At 33.2% G+C, this 23420-nt stretch overlaps 1 protein-coding gene across 4 annotated transcripts in view; it reads right to left on the minus strand.

Moving 5' to 3' along the window:
• Positions 1-23420, minus strand: part of PCDH17 (protocadherin 17) — a 109394-nt gene that overhangs the window by 72875 nt on the left and 13099 nt on the right. The gene's annotated exons all lie outside the window — the stretch shown is intronic.

Genomic DNA, 23420 nt, shown 5'->3' on the forward strand with positions numbered 1-23420 from the left:
AACAAGGTAGATTAATTTCTCACTCCTAATCTATTTTAACTAGTAGTGGTGGCAGATATATTTTATTAGTATGTTTTACAAATTTCCAGATTCTGTGAAGCACCTTAATTGCTTCCATAACTAGCTATCCATCTTTAAAAGATAAATATCTTCCATTAAAGTAGTAATGGAAACCAACACCAAGAGCAAAAATGTTTGCAAAATAATCTTGCCAATTTTAAAACTAAAATTACTTAGAAACTCCACATATAAACTTAAAATCATTTTTTTGAATTGGCTGAAAATGAATCAACCCATTATTGCTGTCAGCTGAAAGCTAAGCCTGAGTATTTAGATCAGAAACAGAATCCAGGGTATTAGGGAGAGTGTGTGCCCAGTTCTGTCTGACTCTGTGTGAACCTATGGACCATAGCCAGTCAGGCTGTTCTGTCCATGGGATTCCAGGCAAGAATACTGGAGTGGGTTGCCATTTCCTTCTTCAGGGGATCTTCCTGATCGAGTGATCAAACCCACATCTCCTGGGTTTCCTGTGTGTCCTACATGACAGGCAGATTCTTTACCACTGATCCACCAGGGAAGCCCATTACGGAAAGAGTAAAATGTAAAGTGAAAAGTGGAAACCCCTAATATTTGCTATATCAGGGCTATTACAGCTAATCTTATAATGTTAATGGCTTTGGTTATGTGGAACTTCATACAATATGGATCCCTATTTAGTTAGACACAGGGAGATAGACTAGGAAAACTTTTCTTCCCCTGATATAATAGAGACAGTAACTAAAAACTTTTGCATAATATCAAAGTTCTAAGCAATTCTAATAAGAGACTTAAACTAAGAGATAAAATACATTTTCCAAGTGAAGGGTTATTTTAAATTATGTGCTAGTGTGTGTGCAGACGTGTCTTTGTATGTTTGTATGTATGTCTCAGAGTGTTTGTGACAACTGGGCAATGGTAATACTTCCAAATATTGTTTTGATGAAAATAAAAACAAACAAGAGACAGTTAGAAAAGAAAGAATTTTGGAAAGGAAAGAAGAGAGAAAAATAAAGGCAGGGAGAAAGACAAGAGGAAAATAGAGGAGGAAGAGTAAAATAGAAAGATACATATAGGAGGAGAAATGAGGGTAGTTTAAAAAAAAGGCAAAAAAAAAGTTGGCTTATTATTATTATTATGGAATTTCACAAAGTACAATGTTAGAAGTCTGAAACTTAATAGTAGCAGAGTATCAGAAGTTTACTAATAATGTCTGTCTGCATTTTTCCATTAAAATAGGTAGGAATGTGAGAGATAGAGTGTGTTTATAATTACCATAATGAAATAGCCATTTAGCCTTTAACAAACTTATGACTAATGCACTATAAAAACCACACTGATTTTAATATAGAAATAACATTTTCATTATCCAGTCTCCAAGGGTATCTGAAAACTCATTAAAATTAATCCAAATATAAAATAACAGTATTTACAGAGTAAAACAAGCAAACAAAAAAGACAAAAAGCCATATATATATCAAGGGCTAAATTTAGAAAGAGAAGGGCTTTTAGCTATTTTCCAACAGTGTATTCTAAAAATTGAGTTCCACATTGTACATTTAAAATTCTTAAATTTTAAGTTTAGAAAGAAAGTAAAATTTGAAGTCAAAGACATACATTTTTAGGTCTCAGCAGAGTAATTAAATTATGAATATATTTAACTCTTGAAAACTTCATTATTTTCCATAAAAATGAATCATTAGAATGTTTTCCCTTCAAATGCAACTTGAACACAGCAAGTTTTACCATTTATTTTTAAAGCACATAATTTGTTTATTATTAAAAAATGGATCCATGGAATTGATGAGTAGTAACAGAAAAGTTCTAAAGTAAACATTTTGAATTAAACTGTAGGATATGATGATTATTTTAAACTATTTCACTCAGAAATAAAATGGCAAATGTTTGGTACTTTTTTAAAAATTGATCATTTGCTCAGAATGATAACTTAAAACAAATCTAAACTAATTTTAAAAACTGCTTGACCCTCCTAATTTGATTTTTTTGGTTTCTTGTATTGATTTTTGATGAAGATAAAAATTTAGGTATTCTTTACATTCTTTTTTTATAGAAAACATAAACAAATAAAACATAATCAAGTAAACAAAGCAGATAAAGTCTGTATGATACAAATGGTTTCTTTGATATTTGTCAATCTTCTAGTGCTCAGGAAATTGTAGTGAATTATAAATCATACTTGAAATCATATTTTTTATTAGCAGTAAGTGGTGATTAACTATTCCTAAGATATACTATTTTCTACTACTTGCTCATCAGTTAGAACTATAAAAATAAATCTATAATATACCAATTTAAAAAATTTGTATCTTTAAAAAAAAAAAAAGAAAGAAAGCACCTACTAAAGCTGAACCATGTTGCCTGAAATTGGGAAAACATTTTATTTGTGGAAGTAGATTAATTTGATATGACCACTTATATGCACATAAAAAAGTTGAGCTGAAAATAGCAAAAGGAGTCAAAATAGATTTTAACTATTAGAAGCATACAAATAGAAATTTAAAAAAATGTCCAACATTTGACACAACTTAACATCTATTAATGATAAAAATTCTCAGCAAACAGGAATAGAAAGAAACTTCTTCAGTTGTATAAATAGCATCTATCAAAAAAGAGTATAACTAACATGACTATGAGAAACCTAGACAGCATATTAAAGAGCAGAAATATCACTTTGCTGAAAAAGGTCTGTCTAGTCAAAGCTATGGTTTTTCCAGTAGTCACGTATGGATGTGAGAACTGGACCACAAAGGTTGAGCACTGAGGAATTGATGCTTTTGAATTGAGGTGCTAGAAAAGACTTCTGAGAGTACCTTGGACTGCAAGGAAATAAAACCAGTCAATCCTAAAAGAAATCAACCCTGAATATTCACTGAAGGACTGATGCTGAAGCTGAAGCTCCAATACTTTGGCCACCTCATATGAAGAACTGACTCACTGGGAAAGACTCTGATGACAGGAAAGATTGCAGACAACAGGAGAAGGGGGCAGCAGAAGATGACTGGTTAGATACCACCATGGACACAATAGACAGGAATTTTAGATAGTGGAGGATAGGGGAGCCTGGTATGCTGCAGTTCACAGGGCTGCGATGAATTGAACATGACTTAGCGACTTGAACATAACAAGCACCAAACTTGAAAGACTGAAATCATTCACCACTTCTATTCACCACTGCACGAAAGCCATAGTATGGTCAATAAGGCAAGAAAAAAATAAAAGAAGGACACACAAACTGGAAAAGGAGGAAAAATTTTTCTCACAGTGTTGTTGTATACTCAGGTAATAGTATTGCTCAAGCAGAAAATAAGAATCAAGACAAATGAAAACAAACAAAACTTCTCAAAGTCAACAGATAAATTAAGCAATGTTGCCATATTCAAAGTCACCACACAAAAATTAATCATAGTTCTATATTATAGCAATGAACTATTTGGAAACTTAAATATCTGAAGCAACAGATTTATAATATTTTCCTGAGAATCAAATACTTAAACAAATAGATAATTTATAAAAATAAAAATAAAAACAAGTACAGAATCTGTATGTGGCACATTACAAAAAGTGATGGAATAAGTTAAAGGCCTAAATAAATGGAAAGATATATCATGTTTATGGATTAAAAATTCAACATAATCAAAACATCAAAGTTCCTCAAATAATCTATACATGTAATATAATTCCATTCATATTCTTTGCATGACTTTCGGTAGTTATAGACAAGAGGATTCTAGAATTTAAAACAAAAAAACTATAATATTTAAATATTAAAAAAAGATTAAATTTGAAGGAATCACATTACCCTATTTTAAGAGATACTGTGAAGCTACACTAATGAAGACAGTGTAGTATTGTCAATGGAAAAGACACATAGATCAATGTGACAGGGGAGACTATTCAGAAGTAACCAACAGATATATTCAACTGATTTTCTACCAGGTTGCAAAAGGCAATTCAATAGAAATAAACAACTTATTAAAACAAAACAAAAACACTTTAAAAACTTTAAATTGATCACAGATCTAAATGAAAATATAAAACTTAAGAAAACGCTGCAGAAAATCTATGTGACCTGGTGTTAGGCAGAATTCTTTGACATAATAACAAAAATATGATCCATAGGGGAAAGAAAAGACCAAAATTAACCCAATAACTTGGTATTTACCCTAAATAAATGAAAACTATGATCACACAGATATCTGTACATTTTTCAAGAGCTCTCTTTGCCAAAACTGGAATCAGCCCAAATAACTTTCAACTGGTGAACAGACTGTGGTATATATATAGAATGAAAACTATAAACAACAACAACAAAAATGAACAATTGATCCAACAACTTGGATGAATCACAAAAGCATTATGCTGAGTGAAGGAAGCCAATCTCAAAAGAATTGTACACTGTATGATTCTATTTATAAGACTTTGCAAAAAAGCAAAAACTGTTATGACAAAGAATAGATGAGTGGATGCCAGGGTTAAGAGTGACTATAGAGATAGAGCATAAGGAAGCTTTTTATGGTGATAGAACTCTTTAGTATGCTGACTGTGGTGTTAGTTTCATGAAGTTATACATGAAAACACACACACACACATTCAAAAAAGGTTCATTTTACTGGATGCTAATAACAGGTAATTCTAAGTATAAATGTATATGGTGATCATCTGCATCTCATACACACTGAAGCTACTTCTGTCTCACAGAGAATTATAAAACTAAAATTGTTTTCATTAAATAGTCTCAATAAAGACTATTTCTGAACTTTGTCTTTAAAATCTATACAGTTAACTTTCAAAACCCTGTGTAGAGATCCATGTTTATTTGGACAGGCTACAAAGGGATTTGAGATATAAAACTCTATATAGCCACACTAACAAACCCAAGCAACACTCTATAAGACAGTCATCTTAAATATGAATTATTTTAGCTTAATTTTCATTTTTTTCAAAGATCATTTTCTTGTGTGTAGTTCTTGTTTACCCAGCCATAAAATACATACTTTAAATAAATAAAGATTTCAGACTGCATTTATGGCAAAGAAGCTTTTCCTTTCAATGCATGAAAAAACGTAGCTATAGCATGAAGAAGTAGGAACCAGCCTTAGAAATGGTGAGTCTTTTAATTTAGAAAATACCTCATGAAAGTGACTCTATATTTGTAAATAAGTGAATCTTTGTAAAAACTAAAGACACTGAATATGAAATTATTAGCATCTAAGATGCCCCAAAGTGTATGAAAAATTGTCAAAATAATTTTACAACTTTGATGGTATCAAAGGATAAAACAACCTAAAATGTGTGGTTTTATATTTTATATGAGATAATATGTGAAAATTCTTAGTTGTATAATAGCTTTCCTGTTATAACTTTTTAACTTTTTATTTTTTGACTGTACTTCACAGCTTGCAGGATCTTAGTTCCCCAACCAGGAACTGAACCCAGTCTCCCTGCAGTGGAAGCGCAGAATTCTAACTACTGGACAACTAGGGAATTCCCACTTTTCAAATTTTTTAATCCTATAAACACCACTGTAATCTCGAAATGATGATAACTGGATGAAAGTCCAGTAAATTGTAAAACACTACCGAATTTCTAGAAAATGGGAAAACTGTGGAATGAGAAAAATAAAATCCCCATCATTTCGAGTCTCATTTCAAAAGAACTTGAAGAAAAAATCAGAGTACTATTCTCCAATTGTATCCCTACAAAAGGAGGAGAGAAAAAAACATTGTGAGCATTAAGAAAGCAGACTCTAGAGTTATTTTTCACCATCATAGATACTATTTAAGTAAATGATGCTAGAACTCAATCAATGATTAGTGCAATAACTATATGATAAATATATACACAATACCTTGGTGCTAATTTACCAGCAATATCTTACATTTCCCGTTATAGAGTCATGAGGCAGTCAGGAAACTTCCTATGGAGAGATCAATTTTGACAAACCAAACAGCTCTGGCATTTCCAGAATCATTGTTGTGGAAACACAGAAGACAGTGGTTTAAAAACTGCTGGCATTTTTTTGATATTATTTTGTGTTTCTATGTCTGTTTCTTACCAAAGAGGAGGCCATTGGGACAGAGGTTCAGTAGGTAAACTGAAGCATACGGTTAGCTCAAACTATGCACAATATAAAAATCTAGCATTCAACAATGTAAAATTTGCAATATCTGAGATTCAATCAAGAATGACAAGGCATGCAATAAACCAGGAAAATATAAACCATACCTAGGAGAAAGATCAATCAATAAAACGAGACCCTGGCATGAAAAAGATGACAGAATTAACCAACAAGGACCTTAAAATATCTTAGAATATTGGAAATATGGCCAGGAATGTAAAAGCATGACCCTGAGAGTAAGTGCCTCAAGTTTTGAGCCCTAAGAACCTCTCTTGCGGTATCCTCGTCTTAAAGACAAGAAACAGGGTCAAAATGAAAGTTCTAAAATGGAAAAATTAAAACTAAAATTCAAAACTATAATATTTGAAAATAAAGATACAATAAATAATATTGACAACAGATTAGACAATGAGGGACAAAAGATGTAGTATTTTGCACCAAGTTCTAGAAGCATCTACCTCACCAATTATATATATATATATATATATATATATATATATATATATACACACATATACATATATATGTGTATATAATATAAATGTTTTATGTTTATCTGAATAAACTTTATATATCTGTGCCAGCAGCCTGTTTATAATTTTGTAACATATGAGAGCAGACAGATATGTCAAATACAAAAAGATTCTTTCAAAGGCTGCAATACAAATATAAAGAAAGCTTTCATTCTAGTGTTATTGATCTAGAATTGGAATTATTGAAGAAAAGCAAAACTGTGTACATGACTCTTTGAAGTCATCATTAAGAGAAAACTTCTCACAAGTGAATGTTCAGTTGGATGTGTAGTTATAGTTTCAGTTATACTTAGATGATCAGTGTTTTCCTAATTCAGAGGAACGGGGGAGTGAAATTTTAAAAGTACCTTTGAATTAAGGACAAAAGATTGATAGTATGTATTGATGCCACTGGGTTGCAAACAAAATGAAACAAGTTGAACTTTTCCCTTAATTCAAAGGCACTGCTTTTCACATTGATAACAAGCATTCTCTTTGCAGCAGTCTGAACACAAGGGAGTGTTAAGAGGTGAATAATTCACTTTAAGCCTTTTCATACTGACATTGCTTCTGATAGCTCTGCCTTCAACAGAATATATGGTGTGGTTCTCTACACATTGCTGAAGTAGGCAACAACATTTTAAGCCACCACTTATAAAGTTATCTGACAGCACCTATAGCTTTGAAATTTCTAAAGTGCATGAGGTATGGCAATAACTGTATTTATCAGTGATTTCCAAAATAATACATTTTATACAAATACAGTGTGGTCCACACTTGTGTTATGTTACTAAAAGCACAAGGGAAAAAAAAAGAGAAATTCTTACCACATTGAGCAAAAACTAACATTACTTTAAATTTAAAAATGGGGGGACAAGCTATATCCTGTAAGTGAGAATTCTAAGTCCACTATTCAACTCGGATGACTTAGATGAATTTTTGAAGTGATGTGGCTATATCTGAAAAACTTTTGAAAATGTTAACCGTTTTATAAATGGCATTGATAACTTTAATAATAGCTGGCATGCCAGAATTTAATTATGCAATTTGTGATCTTAAAGTCATCTTTGATAAGAAAGAAGAAAATTGAAATACTCAGAAGATAAAATGAGAGCTATTTGTTACCTGGAAAAGCGCACAAAATAGAGAAAAATGTACATTCTCTTCATATATTTGCTGAAAGTTGGAGCCCAGAGACCACCAGGATCCACCAAATGCTAACTGTGCTATTCCACTGGCAAGGGCAGCACATTAGGCCATGAGTTGATGTCTTAGGAAAGGAATCCAAACAAGTTTACTGAAAGATTGCTAATTTCAACATCCCTAATTAATCCATTCTCTTCAGGATGCTAAGCATCTCCATCTCAGCCCTATGTAATATGCAGTTCCCTTTTTCTTCCAAGCACCAGAGGAAGTTTGATATTCTTTTGTTTTCTTTTTAACTCTTTATCAGACATTTATTCTTAAGAAACTCTCCTCTGCTTTCCTCCTATTGTACTCTTTTTCCATCTCTATGAAGAATATGGAAAGATTTTTCCCCCGGAGGGAATGTCTGAAACTAAATTCTCTACAATTGGGCCTCCAAGAAACTAACGACACAAATATATATCCCCAACAAAAATTCATTATAAGCCTGAACTTCTAGAATGCTCCACATGAGAAGATAAAAACAAAAAGGGAGGGAGAAAAATTAGTGACACATTATTTGACTTCTTATCACTATGAATGCTGTCTTTCTGCAGAATACATGTCTTTAAAATCGAATTTTATTAATTTTGAGAAACTTGCTCATAACCAAATGGAAATGTTAAAAAATTGAGGAGGAGAGAGGGGGGTTCAGGATGGGGAACACGTGTATACCTGTAGCGGATTCATGTCAATGTGTGGCAAAACCAATACAATATTGTAAAGTAATTAACCTCCAATTAAAATAAATAAATTTATATTAAAAAATTGGATTATTTGATTCAAACCAACTTTTAGTCCAATTAACTTAGCTAATATGGAAATGCTTTGAAACTCTACCTCACTGCATCTAAATGCATGTAGATGGTATCACAGCACTATTATCACTATTCTATACTTGGAGATTTGCAGTATGCTGCTGGAGAAGGCAATGGCACCCCACTCCAGTACTCTTGCCTGGAAAATTCCATGGACAGAGGAGCCTGGTGGGCTGCAGTCCATGGGGTCACTAAGAGTTAGACACGACTGAAGCGACTTAGCAGCAGCAGCAGCAGCCCTACAGTAGGATCTACAAAATAGTATTATTAATATTTACTATTCATTCTTTTCAGTTGTCCTAGGAGACACAATATAGTCACTGTACACATTTTTTTTTTAAACAGAAAAACTACAGCTGACTTTCCTAGGGTCACTTGTCATATGCCTAATTCATTGCAGGACAGTAACACTTGCCAAAGACTGCCAGGAACCGTCGGTTAATGTACTGCCTCTCTGAGAAATAGAGAAAAATAATGCTTCATCCTCCAATATTTTCAGAAATAACTTAATGAGACATTAATGTGAATTGCCTTGAAATGATTTTAAAAATTATTGTTACATACTAAGCAAAATAGTACTACTGTTACCCCTGATAACAAGATGGCTCTTTGGGCATTTGTACCTTTCTTTTTATACTTTCATATTAAATTATTTTAATATGCTTAATATTATACTTAATTCTAATGACTAGATTTTTCCAGTCACTCAGTCATATCTGACTCTTTGTGACCCCATGGACACAGGCTCCTCTGTCCATGGAATTCTCCAGACAAGAATATTGGAGTGGGTTGCCATTCCTTTCTCCAGGGGATATTTCCAATCCAGGGATCAAGTCCAGGTATCCTGCATTGAAGGCAGATTCTTTACCATCTGAGCCACCAGGGAAGCCCTACAAAGGTAATAATGGCATCTATTATCAAATATATAATGCATACTGTAAGCTTAACTGTATAATTACCACCATTATAGTCATATATTATCAATTGTCAAAATAGGTACTTCTGAACCTTTTAAAGTGCAAATTTAAGGTATTATATTTAGTCAATCACTAGGTAAAATTCCTAAAAAGTAAATAACTAACCTAAAAAGTAAAACAATCTGTATGGCTGTTATCTGTTTCATTAGTATATTTTTTCACAATACACTAAAATTTAAAACTTTATGCATGCAGTGATTTGGTAAGCACAATTCACCAGTCTTGCACCTCAAAATATTGACAGTCAATTATTTTTAAAATGTTGATTATATTCACAAATGCAAGAAAAAGTTATCAACAAGATCAGTTTCTGATATGATTTTGCATCAGCCTTTCAAGTCATTGGCCGTATAGGTGCATTCCAATTCTTTTTTTTTTTTTAAGAGAAGAAAAAAGTAGGAGGAATTCAAGATGAAATTAAATGGTGTAGCACCTTTCTCACATTTCCTTCCTCTAACACTTGATAGGCATAGAGAATTTTTAACTCTTTATAAGTAAGGATTCAGCCAACCAGCTAAACAGACAATGTATTTTACAGTATTTAGTATATACTTTTGAGAAATTCTGAGTTTTCAACATTTTGCAAGTATTTAAGGATAATTTACTAACTCCTTCCAAAGAACAAAAATTATGTAAAAATGTAAATTAAAAAATATCCATTGGATTTGAATTTCTGGCTTAAAAACAAAAGAGTAATTTGAAAGCACAATTATGGAAATTAGAAGATAACATACAGGAATCTGGAAGACTTGTCCTCAGAAATGAACATTACAAAGAAAAAAGCATTCCTATATTTGAGGAAAAATTAATTATTAACCAAATTTATGAGTATTAGATTATCAGAATATTTTTCAATTCCCTCTGAAATATAAGAATAAGTATCACATTTAAAATGCATGAGTCAAAGGAAATAGTCTATTTTAGATTAGTGTTCTTACCTGAAATTAAAATAAAGGTAAGTGTCTTTACTAACGTTAACATATTTTTAATTAAACATTAGCACAAAATGAAATGAAATATCTCTACTCTCTATCAGGTCATCACTTAATTCCTAATTCAAGCACACACACCCCCATTCTTTCTTTGCTTGAAGACTTTAATTCTAAGAATTTTTCTTCTCTAGTATTCTTTCCTAGAGAATCACTTCATGAAGTAATAAGAAAGCATTCTTCCAATATATCAAATATCTAGTTTTGAAGTAACAGTCATTTTTATTTTGTTAGAAACCATTTAAAGTCTGGGCTTCCCTGGTAGTTCAGTAGTAAAGAACCTGCCTGTCAAAGCAGTAAACTCAGGTTCTATCACTGGGTTAGGAAGATCCCCTGGAGAAGGAAATGGCAACCGAATCCAGTAGTCTTGCCTGGGAAATCCCATGGACAGAGGAGTCTAGCAGGCTACAGTCCATTGGGTGGCAAAAGAGTTAGACATGACTTGGTGACTACAACAACAACAATTTAAAGTCTAAATAGTACAGTTTTTTAACAGACACTCAAATAGAAAAAAAATAAATATTTTAATAGGTATGACTTACAAAATTGGTTGGTGAACTCTGGGTGGTTATGGGACTCATTCTCTATTTTTGAAAATAAAGTTTTATTGAAACTCAACCATTCCCTTTCACTTATATGTTGTCTTTGGCTGCTTTCATCCTTCAATGGCAAAGTTCAGTAGTTGTGACAGAGTCCATATTGCCCCTGAACTTTAGAATAGACCCAGAGGGATGTTGTGGGGAGGGAGGTGGGAGGGGGGTTCATGTTTGGGATCGCATGTACACCCGTGGTGGATTCATGTCAATGTATGGCAAAACCAATACAGTATTGTAAAGTAAAATAAAGTAAAAATAAAAATTTAAAAAAAAAAAGAAAAAAGAAAAAGTTGAAGGCTCCTGACTTAGAAAGACTCAGTTCAGTTCTTAACATACAATTAACATTTTTTACTCTACTCAATTCTGTATATAAAATATCAATAGTAATGAGGCATTTTCACATATGTGATTACTTGCTTACTCATGTCTGACTCTTTGCAACCCTTTGGACTGTAGTCTACCCGGCTCCTCTGTCCAGGGTATTTTTCAGGCATGAATACTGGAGTAGGTAGCCATTCCCTTCTCCAGGGGATTCCTGACCCAAGGATAAAATTGTGTCTCCTTTGCCTCCTGCATTGCACGTGGATTCTTTATCTGCTAAGCCATCAGGTCATGATTTAGAAGTCATTTTCATCCTTTGTGCGACACAGACTTTCTCACAGAGTATGCATTTAGAAAGTACCTGATTGAAAAATGAATCATACTTTTAAGTGGATTTAGGCCTTAGGTGATTTACGGCATGTTTATATTCAATTCCAAACAATTTAAAACTGCAGAAACAGTACCACCATGGGAACACTTGAAAGCAAAATGCACTTAGATGCATGAAGTTTCCTGAACTGTATTGTAAGTTCTTCTAGAGTGTTCTTAAGGATAACAATAACCCATTCCTTCCCAAAGGAAAGAATTCTTCAGTTTGCTGAGCTTTGTCTCCTGTGCTTCTTTACATTTTAGAGGTTGATGTCATCACAGTATTTCAACTCTTCCAAGTCTATTATTTCCTTTCAGCCTGACTGACTGGTGCTATTATAATTATTTCTGTTTTATGGATGGAGAAACTGATGCCTGTGGACTTCATGAAAGACTAGCCAGAGGTTTCAGTATGAGTAAGTAATATGAAGAAGTTCTTTTGACTCCAAATTTTGCACTCTTTCAAATAAAAATCCTTCAAGTTCTATATGATTCATCTTGCTTTTGTGTGTATTATCCTTTTATTTCTATTCTATTCTATTTATCATTGTCTGACACATCTCACAGATTATTTTCATTCTAAGCATGCTTGTTAACCAACACTCTCTACAGACTTCTAATACCAGGTCACATCTAGTTGAATGGCTTTATGCCTATAATTGGTCAGCCCTGAAATCGAACACAAATAAAAATAATGATGTCTACTAGACAATTTTTGATGAGAATAAAAGAATCAAAGCCAGTTCTATGATTAAATATGAGACTCCAGGGCTGCTTCTAGAGTCTCCAAAATTTGAAAGTATTTTCAGTGTTTAGGAACAAGTAGAGAGCCTCTTGACACTACTGCTGGTTTCCCATTGGAGAGACCCTGTGACAACATGCTGTACATGGGCTCCAGTGGAGTGTTTGACGTTTACTATGTGGAAGCCTTAAATAATTCTCTTTTAAATTGACCTGCAGTTTAGGAAGTAAGTTGTATTACTTCATAGCAGCAATTTTCATGCTATAAGATGTTCTCATACTCTACAGATACCTCAATAGAAATGCATGTCAAATATGATATCCCAACTGGTGTAGGAGTAAACATCCTAAACTCTGAGTCAGATGACATTAGTTCTCTATTCCTGGCAAGCTGTGGTAACATTTCTGTGCTTCGATTTTCTCACATGAAAAGAAGTGCAAATGAAATCAGATGCTGTCATATGTCTCTAACTTTCTAATGTTCATTGCCTACAATTCTTGCATGGAAACTTCTCTTCAGTTTCTACCCAGTGTGAGCTTTATTTCTCACAAGGTCTCCCTGAATAAAGAGCACAATTCTAAGGAAGACTTAATAATATCTCTCCCCTTCAGAGTTTACTTTGGTGGTTTAAGAAGTTTTAGACATCTAGAAACAAATTTTCACAAGATAAATTCTATCAAAAATCAATCACATTTTAAAATGTCTAACATTAAAACAAAAGTGATCACTCTTAGTTTAGAGAGGTCAAAATAGAAATTTACAGTAAAACAAATTTGCATTCCAGTAAAATTACATTTTTATAATCATAAATAATCTAGGATTGAGGCCTACTGAAATTTTGTTTCTGCAGGAAATATGTCTACATATTAAAAGCCCAAAGTTTAACTGCTCCAGAATGTTTTCTGTCTTTTGCTGTTAACAAAAATACTAATACGGGTTAATATTTATTTGGAATTTAGTATCATTAACATTATTTTTCAGCACAATCATATTTCACTCTTAACACTTATGACAGCATGATGAGTAACAAATATCATTATTACACTTGGTAAGAAAACAGGAAAAAAGAAGTTAAGCCACTTGCTCTGGACTGAAAAGTAAGTTTTATTTGCTTTTAAAAGCCAAGGCCTTGAAACTAGAATCTCATTGTAAGGAATCTGACAATCGTGTGGATATGGAGAGAGTGGAATGAACTGAGAGAATAACACTGACGCATATACAACACCATGTGTAAAATGCATAGCTAGTGGGAAGCGACTGTATAGCCCAAAGAGCTCAGCTCTGCAGTGACCTCCAGGAGGGAGGTGGGGGGATAGGGGTGACCTAGAGTGACACAGAGGAGTGAGATGGGGAGGCCCAAGAGAGGGAGACCTATGTATACATATAGCTGACTCACTTTGTACAGCCGGAACTAGCACAACATTGTAAAGCAATTATATATCAATAAGTAAATAAATAAATAAAAACTAAAAATAAATAAATAAAAAAGAATTTGGATAAATAAAGAGTCTGTCAATGAGAGTAAGATTAAATGAATTGTAAAATGTTCATAATTGCCCAAGAATTCCATCATTTATATGAAAATACATCATGGACATAGAAAGATATTTATGCTATATTTATATAAATTTGAGTAAAAAGCAGTTTTAATATATTGTTTTGAATATATAAGATTTTAAAATTGAAATACAGCTGCCTACAATATTATAAAGTAAAAATCTGGTTGTGTGTGTGTGTGCACATATGTGTATGTGTGTGTATGTCATGTATTGCCCATCCCAGCAGGGACTGGTACAACAACTCAAAATTAAACATATTAATATTTCTTTGAATTTTTGCATATCAGGGTTTTGTAATAGTTGTTGTTCCCAAGAGTAAACTCTCTTCTTATGGAAACTAGTGACTTGCTAAAAATCAAACAGGAAGGGAGTAACTTTTCCTGTGGTGAAATGTAGTCCCTAGAAGCTGACTACAGATTCCCAGTTTGATGATCAGTTCAGTTCAGTTGCTCAGTCTTGTCCAACTCTTTGTGATCCTATGGACCGCAGCACACCAGGCCTCCCTGTCCATCACCAACTCCCAGAGTTTACTCAAACTCATGTCCATTCAATAATGCCATCCAACCATTTCATCCTCTATTGTCCACTTCTCCTTCCGCCTTCAATCTTTCCCAGCATCAGGGTCTTTTCAAATGAGTCAGTTGTGCACATCACGTGACCAAAGTATTGGAGTTTTAGCTTCAGCATCAGTCCTTCTAATGAATATTCAGGACTCATTTCCCTTAGGACGGACTGGTTGGATCTCCTTGCAGTCCACGGGACTCTCAAGAGTCTTCTTCAACACCACGGTTCAAAAGCATCAATTCTAAAGCAGTTGAAATCCAAAAGGCAGTTGACCAGCCATGCCTGGGTCTTAACCACACAGATATAGAGGCACAGTCTCAATGAAGAAACATATTTTTTAATATGTCACACACACAAAAATAATGGTCCAAAGACTTTATTATTCAACATGTATTTACATATCCATTGTCCTTGAAGAATTCTTCTTTATAGGTTACCTAATTCTATATGGGATTTTTGGTCAGTATGCACACTTATTTTATTAAAATATATAATTAATCTTGAAACTTTATTTAAAGTCATTATCTGAATATTTTCTGGGTATGCCAGGTCTTCTGGACAAATATTCTCTAGTTTACTTGCAAATACTTAACTTTTCAGAAAAATCTGTTTTCAGACCTGTGCCAATTAATATGGAAATTAGCTTTTAATATCTTTGGCCATGAAAGATAGCTAGGTGCCTCTCCTTGTAAAAATAGAGATTTTCTTTTTTTCCAAGCAATTTTGATTATTTTTAGAGCTGTAAGAATTTTTTAAGAAAAATTTTAAAGGTCACTTTCCATTTAAAATAACTGCACTATTTCCCATTCTTGAACATCTCTTACACCCAACAGATTGTACTCCCACCCCGATCTTGCCCCTCTGTCCACTGGTTACTACAAGTTTGCCCTCTGTATCTACAAATTTGTTTCTTTTTATGCTGATTTTCACTAGTTTGCTATATTTGTAAGATTCCACATATAAGTGCTATTATACAGAGTTTATATTTCTCTGACTTATTTCATTTAGCATAATGCCTTCCAAGTTCAAGCATGTTGCTGCAAATTGCAAAATTTCATTCATTTTTATGGCTAAGTAGTATTCCATTGTGTATATATACAATACATGTTATACATCTTTATTCATTTATATGTTGATAGACACTTAGGTTGCTTTCAAATCTTGGCAATATTAAATAATGCTGCTATGATCTATAAACAATGAGGTGTATATATATATTCAAATTAGTGGGTTTTTTAAAAAAAATTTTTTTGCAGATATATAGCCAGGAGTGGAATTGCTAGGCCATATGGTAGTTCTAGTTTTAGTTTTTTGTGAACCCTCCATACTGCCTTTCACAGTGGCTGCACCGAGTTTACATTCACATCCACAGTGTATAGGGTTCCCTTTTCTCCACGTTCTTGCAAATGTGTTATTTGTGTTCTTTTTGATGGTAGCCATTCTGACAGCTGTGAGGTGAAGGGTTTTGATTTGCCTTTTCTTGATGAGTAGCAATGTTAAGACTATTATGTCTCTTTATTTTTGTTTCATTAGACACATTTTTTATAAATATAAGATGCAAAATAGATAAATTTCCCCAGAGATAAAAAGCTGAAGAATTGTTCTAGTCACTGATAGTCTGTTTCCTTTTTCCTATTTTATGAAATAGGGAATTGGGTGGTCACATATAGTTTGAAAAACAGGTTCTTCCTCTCTCTGAAGGAGCATGAGTTTCTTATTCAAGCAGAGTCAGGTAGTTTATAAAAGCTATGCACTTAGTATAAAAAAAGACAAAGGAAGCTGTGGTACATATACACAATGGAGTATTACTCAGCCATTAAAAAGAATACATTTGAATCAGTTCTAATGAGATGGATGAACCTGGAGCCAATTATACAGAGTGAATTAAGCCAGAAAGAAAAACACCAATACAGTATACTAACACATATATGTAGAATTTAGAAAGATGGTAATGATAACCCTGTATGCGAGACAGCAAAAGAGACACAGATGTATAGAACAGACTTTTGGACTCTGAGGGAGAGGGAGAGGGTGGGATGATTTGGGAGAATGGCACTGAAACATGTATACTATCATGTAAGAAATGAATCACCAGTCTATGTTCGATGCAGGATACAGGATGCTTGGGGCTGGTGCATGGGGATGATCCAGAGAGATGATATGGGGTGGAAGGTGGGAGGGGGATTCAGGATTGGGAGCTTGTATACACCTGTGGTGGATTCATGTCAATGTATGGCAAAACCAATACAGTATTGTAAAGTAAAATAAAGTAAAAAAAGAAAAGAAAAGAAAAGAAAAGACAAAGTATAAAACTCTTCCAAGTCTAATCTGATTTAAGAATCTTGATACTCTTTTTTCTTGAGAGGACAGAATGTCACAAATACGAAATGGTGCACCTAGTTGCATGGTGCATAAACAGCTCAAACTGAAAGCATAACAATAATTTCTCCATCTACTATTGCAGAACCAATAAATAAGCAAAATGAAAATCATGACACATTATTACCTTACTGTCTGTTGCCTCTATTCATTAAAAAAGCATAAGTGCATTTAAAATAATTTCACATGTCAAATGACATGCAAGGCTTTACAACTGAGATGATGCTGAAGGGGATATTTGCAAAGGGCGGATGCATTGTCATATTTGGTATATATCAAGATTATGATAAAAGTATGAGAAATCAGATTAATAGTTGCTTCACACCAAAGTAGTAGCACAGTACCTAAAACACTTACTTCATTCACCTGTACCATGTGTTTTCTAACAGAAGTTAATTTAAAAAAAAAAACAAAACACAATAAAAAGAGCTTTAGAGAAACCCTTCCCTGTCAGTGAACCCTTAAATGGATTCTTTTTCAGTTTCCATGTCAACTTAATATACTAGATTACATTAACAGTGCTCGCTTGTAAATAAGGAAGATCTGAATCCTATTAACGGAACTATGCTGCCAAAATAATCAGCTTCATACTTAACAAGTTTCCAAGTATTTGGAAAAGCTGCAAAATGGGATTATAAGGTTAAGCTTTGTACATCTGGCTCATCACTATATAAATATTTCAGAAATTTGATCTCAAAGGCTGAAGAAACACCTGTTTAATCGTGATTCTTTTCCAAGTTACATGAACTTCAGTGAACAGAGCAGTGTACAAACACTGACAAGAAATCATGATCAATTTACATAATTATTTTTTCTGTTAGGCATGTAATTTTATTACATTTCACTCTTCTGAGTGAAGTGTAAGAAATATTTTAGGAGGGTTCTGTAGCATCATATTTATGTTGGCATAAGGGGCTTGAGAAGTGCCAATTTTTTTTTAATTAAGGATAATCACCTGTTTTACTAAATACTGTTTTTTCATATGTCATGGTAGGTAATTTTAGTGTAATTGGATGTTGTAACTATACATTAGTGTAATATAGATCTGGAGAATAATTAATGAGAAGTAGGAGTTTGTGAATAAAGCAACATAAAAAGTTTGTCAGTTCTTTCAGTTAAGAGAAACCTTAATGAAGTTGAACATCAGTTGCTTTAACCAGATCCAGAATTAAACAACTATGCTGATGCTACTGTCAAATACACACCAGCCATTAAGCCTGATTTTATTTTTTGAAATTTTGTTCAAAAAGGTAATTGAGTTAAAAATGTACTGAGTATGGTTCTGATCAAATTAACTTCAAATATCCAACTTGAAAACATCGACTTTGGAACTATGATCCAAAATGGCAGCTAAAGGTCAATGAATCGAATTTCCAATTATATTTCCTGGGAGCAGATGGGTGCAATAAAACCTAATGATTAAATTTTAAATGCTTTCATGCACCTTTTATCTATTTCCCAACATGTTGATTCTACTTTAATCCTCTAACAAGATAATAGGTTTATTACAATTAACCAACTGAAATGATATCTCCATTTGCCAATTATTATATCATATTACCTGGGGACACTGAATTAGAGCCCCTTTTCTTTTCCAACCCCTAGCACCTTTGCATCCCACACTTTCACCAAACAAAACCCAACCTATAATATCATTAAATAACAGATGTGTCCTTGGAGATTAAATTTCTCTAGTTAAACAATGACTATTTAAATAAAGCAGTTCACTGAAGCTTAACAGGAAATTTTAAATGAAAATAACTTTAAAGAATTTGTTGACAAAGTTTAACTATAAATTTCCTTTCTTTATGTTAGGAACTGATATGTTAGTCTATTTCTCTGACTTGTACAGTCATAAATAAATAAAGAAGATTTATCAAGAGGTAAATAGCTAAGCATTCTATTTTCAGGAGTGGCAGATGGAGAATCCTTTCTCTACTATATCTCAATAGAGCACACTCTTGCCTGAAGAACAAAATGAGGGAGTCATGTGGAGAGGTTCATTTTATCATTTTTATATAAAAAGAATATCAACACTTTACTTCTTAAAATATACACTCAAGTCTAGATTAAAGGAAATAAGCTTTTTAGTTTTAACTAAATAAATGTATCTTGTCTATGAGGTGCATTTTAATGATGCCAAACATAGTACTTTGAATCCAACCCATCTGAAATTCAATGTACCCCTGTACAGCTCCACTATGTAAAATCAACTACATGATCTTAAGTCCAAATGTACATATGGTCAGCTCTTCATATCGTCGGGTCACACATCCTCAGATTCAACCAATCTCAAACAAAAAGCATTTGGGGGAAAAAAATTCCAATAAGTTCCAAAAAACAAAACCTGAATTTGCTGTAAGCTCCAACTATTAACCTAGCATTTACATTATATTTACAACTATTTTCATAGGATTTACATTGCCTTTGGTATTGTGAGTAATCTAGAGATAATTTAAAGTACATGGAAGGATATGTGTAGGCTACATGTAATTACTAAACCATTTTATATATGGGACTTGAGCATCTTTAAATTTTGGGATTCAAGATGTCCTAGAATACATCCCCCACAGATACTGATGGGCAACTGTACAGTTAAGTAGTAATTTGGTGAGAAATTCCACCATGGTCTCTTCAACCTATATACATACATATATATGTGTGTGTGTGTGTATATATATATATATATATTCTTTAAAATATATATACATATTTAAAAATATTTAAGTTATACATAAATGTAGAAGGTTCTTAAGCTATCTATGTAAAAATATGTTTTCTGAATAGATATCACAGAAAAGATACCAGAGGGCAAAGATAGGAAGAAAAAAATTAGAACAGATCAGTATAAAATATAAGCAATAATTTCTTTCCATTTGCTTCACTCAAATTATGTGCTTTGATGATGCTTTTCAGTTATTTAAACAACTTTTTGAGAAATTTATAAACAGATGACACATGTGTTTAGATTATTTGGTTTATGTGAAAAGAAATTAAACTCATGAAAACTAGTATATTTGCAAAACATTCACATTCTACCAACATTATTTGGAAGTCACCTTTCCAGAAGATTTCTCAGGTGCATTCTTAAAAACAAACAAACAAACAAACACGTATGATAGTTCAAGAACAAGCACATTCTGGAAAGAAGTAAAATTCAGACAGATTATGAAATATTAATATTTCAGGTCCAGCTTGAATCCACTGTGTAGGAGAAGGTCTGCCCTAGATACATGGGCCTTTGATATCTAATAGTGCCATGAATCAAGACCCAGCCCGACTTCTCATCTGGATAGAATAGCACTGACTGTTGATGGGCCTTCTTTCCCTCAAATAACAAATATTCCAGGGTGAATTTACAGATGGACTTGAACTATAATGTTTATATAATTGTGAATATAAATATCCCCACTGAGAACTTATTATTCATAGGCTAATTGATGTAATATTTGACACTGTTAGTTTACCCTTTATGAAAGTCTTTTGCTTTTTCATAAATGAGATTTGACAGTGAATTCTGAACTTCCTAAATGTATATTTCTATGCTCCTTTCCATTGTTTTTTTCCTTAACTTTGAATCTGGACTCTTCTGTCAAATAAGGATAATTAAATTGGTAATATGGTGTGAAAGCCCATTCTGCTTGAAGCCTTTATTCCACCAAGCCTCCTAATTGTTTGACCTGAATTTTCCATCAAAGTTTAAAATTTAGATAAATAGTAATTAAGTCCTGTAGTAGTTTAAAAGCAACATGTGTATGCATGTGTGCGTTTAGTCTGTCTGACTCTGCAGCTCTACGGACTGTAACCTACCAGGCTCTTCTGTCCATGGATTTTCCAGGCAAGAATAGTGGAATGGGTTGCCATTTCCTACTCCAAAGGATCTTCCCAACACAGGGATTAAACCTGCGTCTCTTGTATCTCCTGCATTGGCAGTAAAGTATTTCAATTAAGAGCTCTTTAAAAATATTTCATGACTTACTCTTGAATTAATGAATATGGCTTGAACAACTCTGAAGAGTGTGGATGCATTTTAAACAACACAACTGAAATGGGAAAATATTGTTCACATGAATGTGTAGTTTATATTTCCCCAATATGTGAACTGAAATATCATATCACCTACATAAGATAGATTCTGAAATTTTAAGAAATGTTTTGTAAATTGGGTTATTATTACTACATGAATTTGATAACTGCCTGTAGTGATTTTCTTCTCCCATTTATAAATGGCAAATGGCTGGTATGAAAATGATTAACTCATAAAATTAGATGTCAATAAATACAAATAAATTTAATTAAAATGTACTAGTTACCATTTATCTATAATTTCATTTTATTAAAATTAATTTAGAAAATAAGTATATTTTATGGAGTCTATATATATAATTATCTTAAAATTAAAACATAGAAAAAAGGATCACATTAATTTCTTTTTTTAGTCTTTATTAAGTTTATTTATCTGGTGTGGTACACAGGCTTCGCTGCTCAATAGTGTGCGGGACCTAAGTTTCTCAGCTAGGGATAGAACCCGCGTCCCCTACATTATAGCATGGATTCTTCACCACTGTACTGACAGGAAAATCTCTACTTTCTTAGTTTACTACAGATGTGGGGTTTTCAAAGCCTTAAAATATATAACATATAACATCTGAATTGCATAGTTTCGATATTTTATAAACCACACCAAGTAATAGAAGAAAAGAAAGATATTCTGACCAATACTGTTTCTGTTGATATGACGTAAATTAGAGATAACATATATATATATATTTATATTTACGTATGCCAGTATACTAAGTCACCCCTGTCATGTCTGACTCTTTGCCACTCTATGGACTGTAGACCACCAGGTTCCTCCATCCATGGGATGCTCCAGGCAAGAACACTGGAGTGGGTTGCCATGTCTTCCTCCAGGAGATCTTCCCGACCCAGGAATTGAACTTTCATCTCTTGTCTCCTTCATTGGCAAGTGGGTTCTTTACCACTAGTGCCACCTGAGAAGCCCATATTGATAAACCTACACACGTAAATATAAACATATTATGGAAATTGTGAACCTTGACCACCTGTTTTTTTTTTCCCATGGACTGGCAATATTATCAGTATAACTTATAGAGATTTTCATTGCAGTTATTAAAAATGTAATAACTATGAATAAAAATTATCAAATAGGCCACCTTTAAATACACTATTTACCAACAGATCAATATTTCAGCATGTTTCTATGAACAACCTTAGCTTTGACCTGAATAACTTTTAGGTTTGAATCCAAGCCCCAGCTCACATCTGATCAGTGATAATATGACATCACAAATAAGTCATATTTTAAGTGCCTACTATGTATTAAACTATGTTAAGGTCTGTCAACTACAAAGACAAACAAGATGGATGTGATCACTGTCTTCAACTATTCTCCTATCTAGACTACTTTGTGATAAATTAACTTTCAGTTCAGTTCAGTTCAGTCGCTCAGTCGTGTCTGACTCTTTGCGACCTCATGCATCGCAGCGGTTGAATAGAGTTATAACACTGAGCCAGAGATTCAAAACTATTCAAACTTAATAACATTAGTTATTTTGTGTGTAAATCAATTAGGTCTTTATTAAGAATATACTTGACACATCTCAGGGCTTCCCTGGTGGTTCAGATAGTATAGAATCTGCTTGCAATGCTGGAGTCCAGGATTTGATCTCTGGGTAGGGAAGATCCCTTGGAGAAGGGAATAGCAACCCATTCCAGTCTTCTTGCCTGGTAAATTCCACGGACAGAGACTGGTGGGCTACTACAGTCCATGGGGTTGCAGAGCCGGACATAACTGAGTGTCTAACAATTTCACTTAATACATCATAATGAAGGAATGAACGGAAATTGATGGAGTATTAAATCTCTTGTTAGCTATCCAGCCTCAATATTTTTATTGTGGCTGTTTAAAAATCTTATACATTAAGTAGCTAGAGATGAAGTACAGAATTAAAATACTTCCATCAGCTTCTGTTGATTAGATATTATTTCATAGGTCAAAAGGCTGCACTTTTCTTTTTGCCTGCTAGTCTAAGTCCTACTTTTTCAACACTGCCAAATGGTCCTGCTACCATTTACTTCAAACTTAACCCAGCAACAGAGTGTGATGGAAAATAATAACTACTCCTTTGCTGAGACGTTACATGTCAACTTTTCACCTAAGGCAAAATTTAATGGCTGACTTGTGAATCTTCATTTCTAGAGATTTATTAT

The sequence above is a fragment of the Ovis canadensis genome, chromosome 10 (assembly GCF_042477335.2).
Source record: "Ovis canadensis isolate MfBH-ARS-UI-01 breed Bighorn chromosome 10, ARS-UI_OviCan_v2, whole genome shotgun sequence".
NCBI classification, from domain to species: Eukaryota; Metazoa; Chordata; class Mammalia; order Artiodactyla; family Bovidae; genus Ovis; species Ovis canadensis.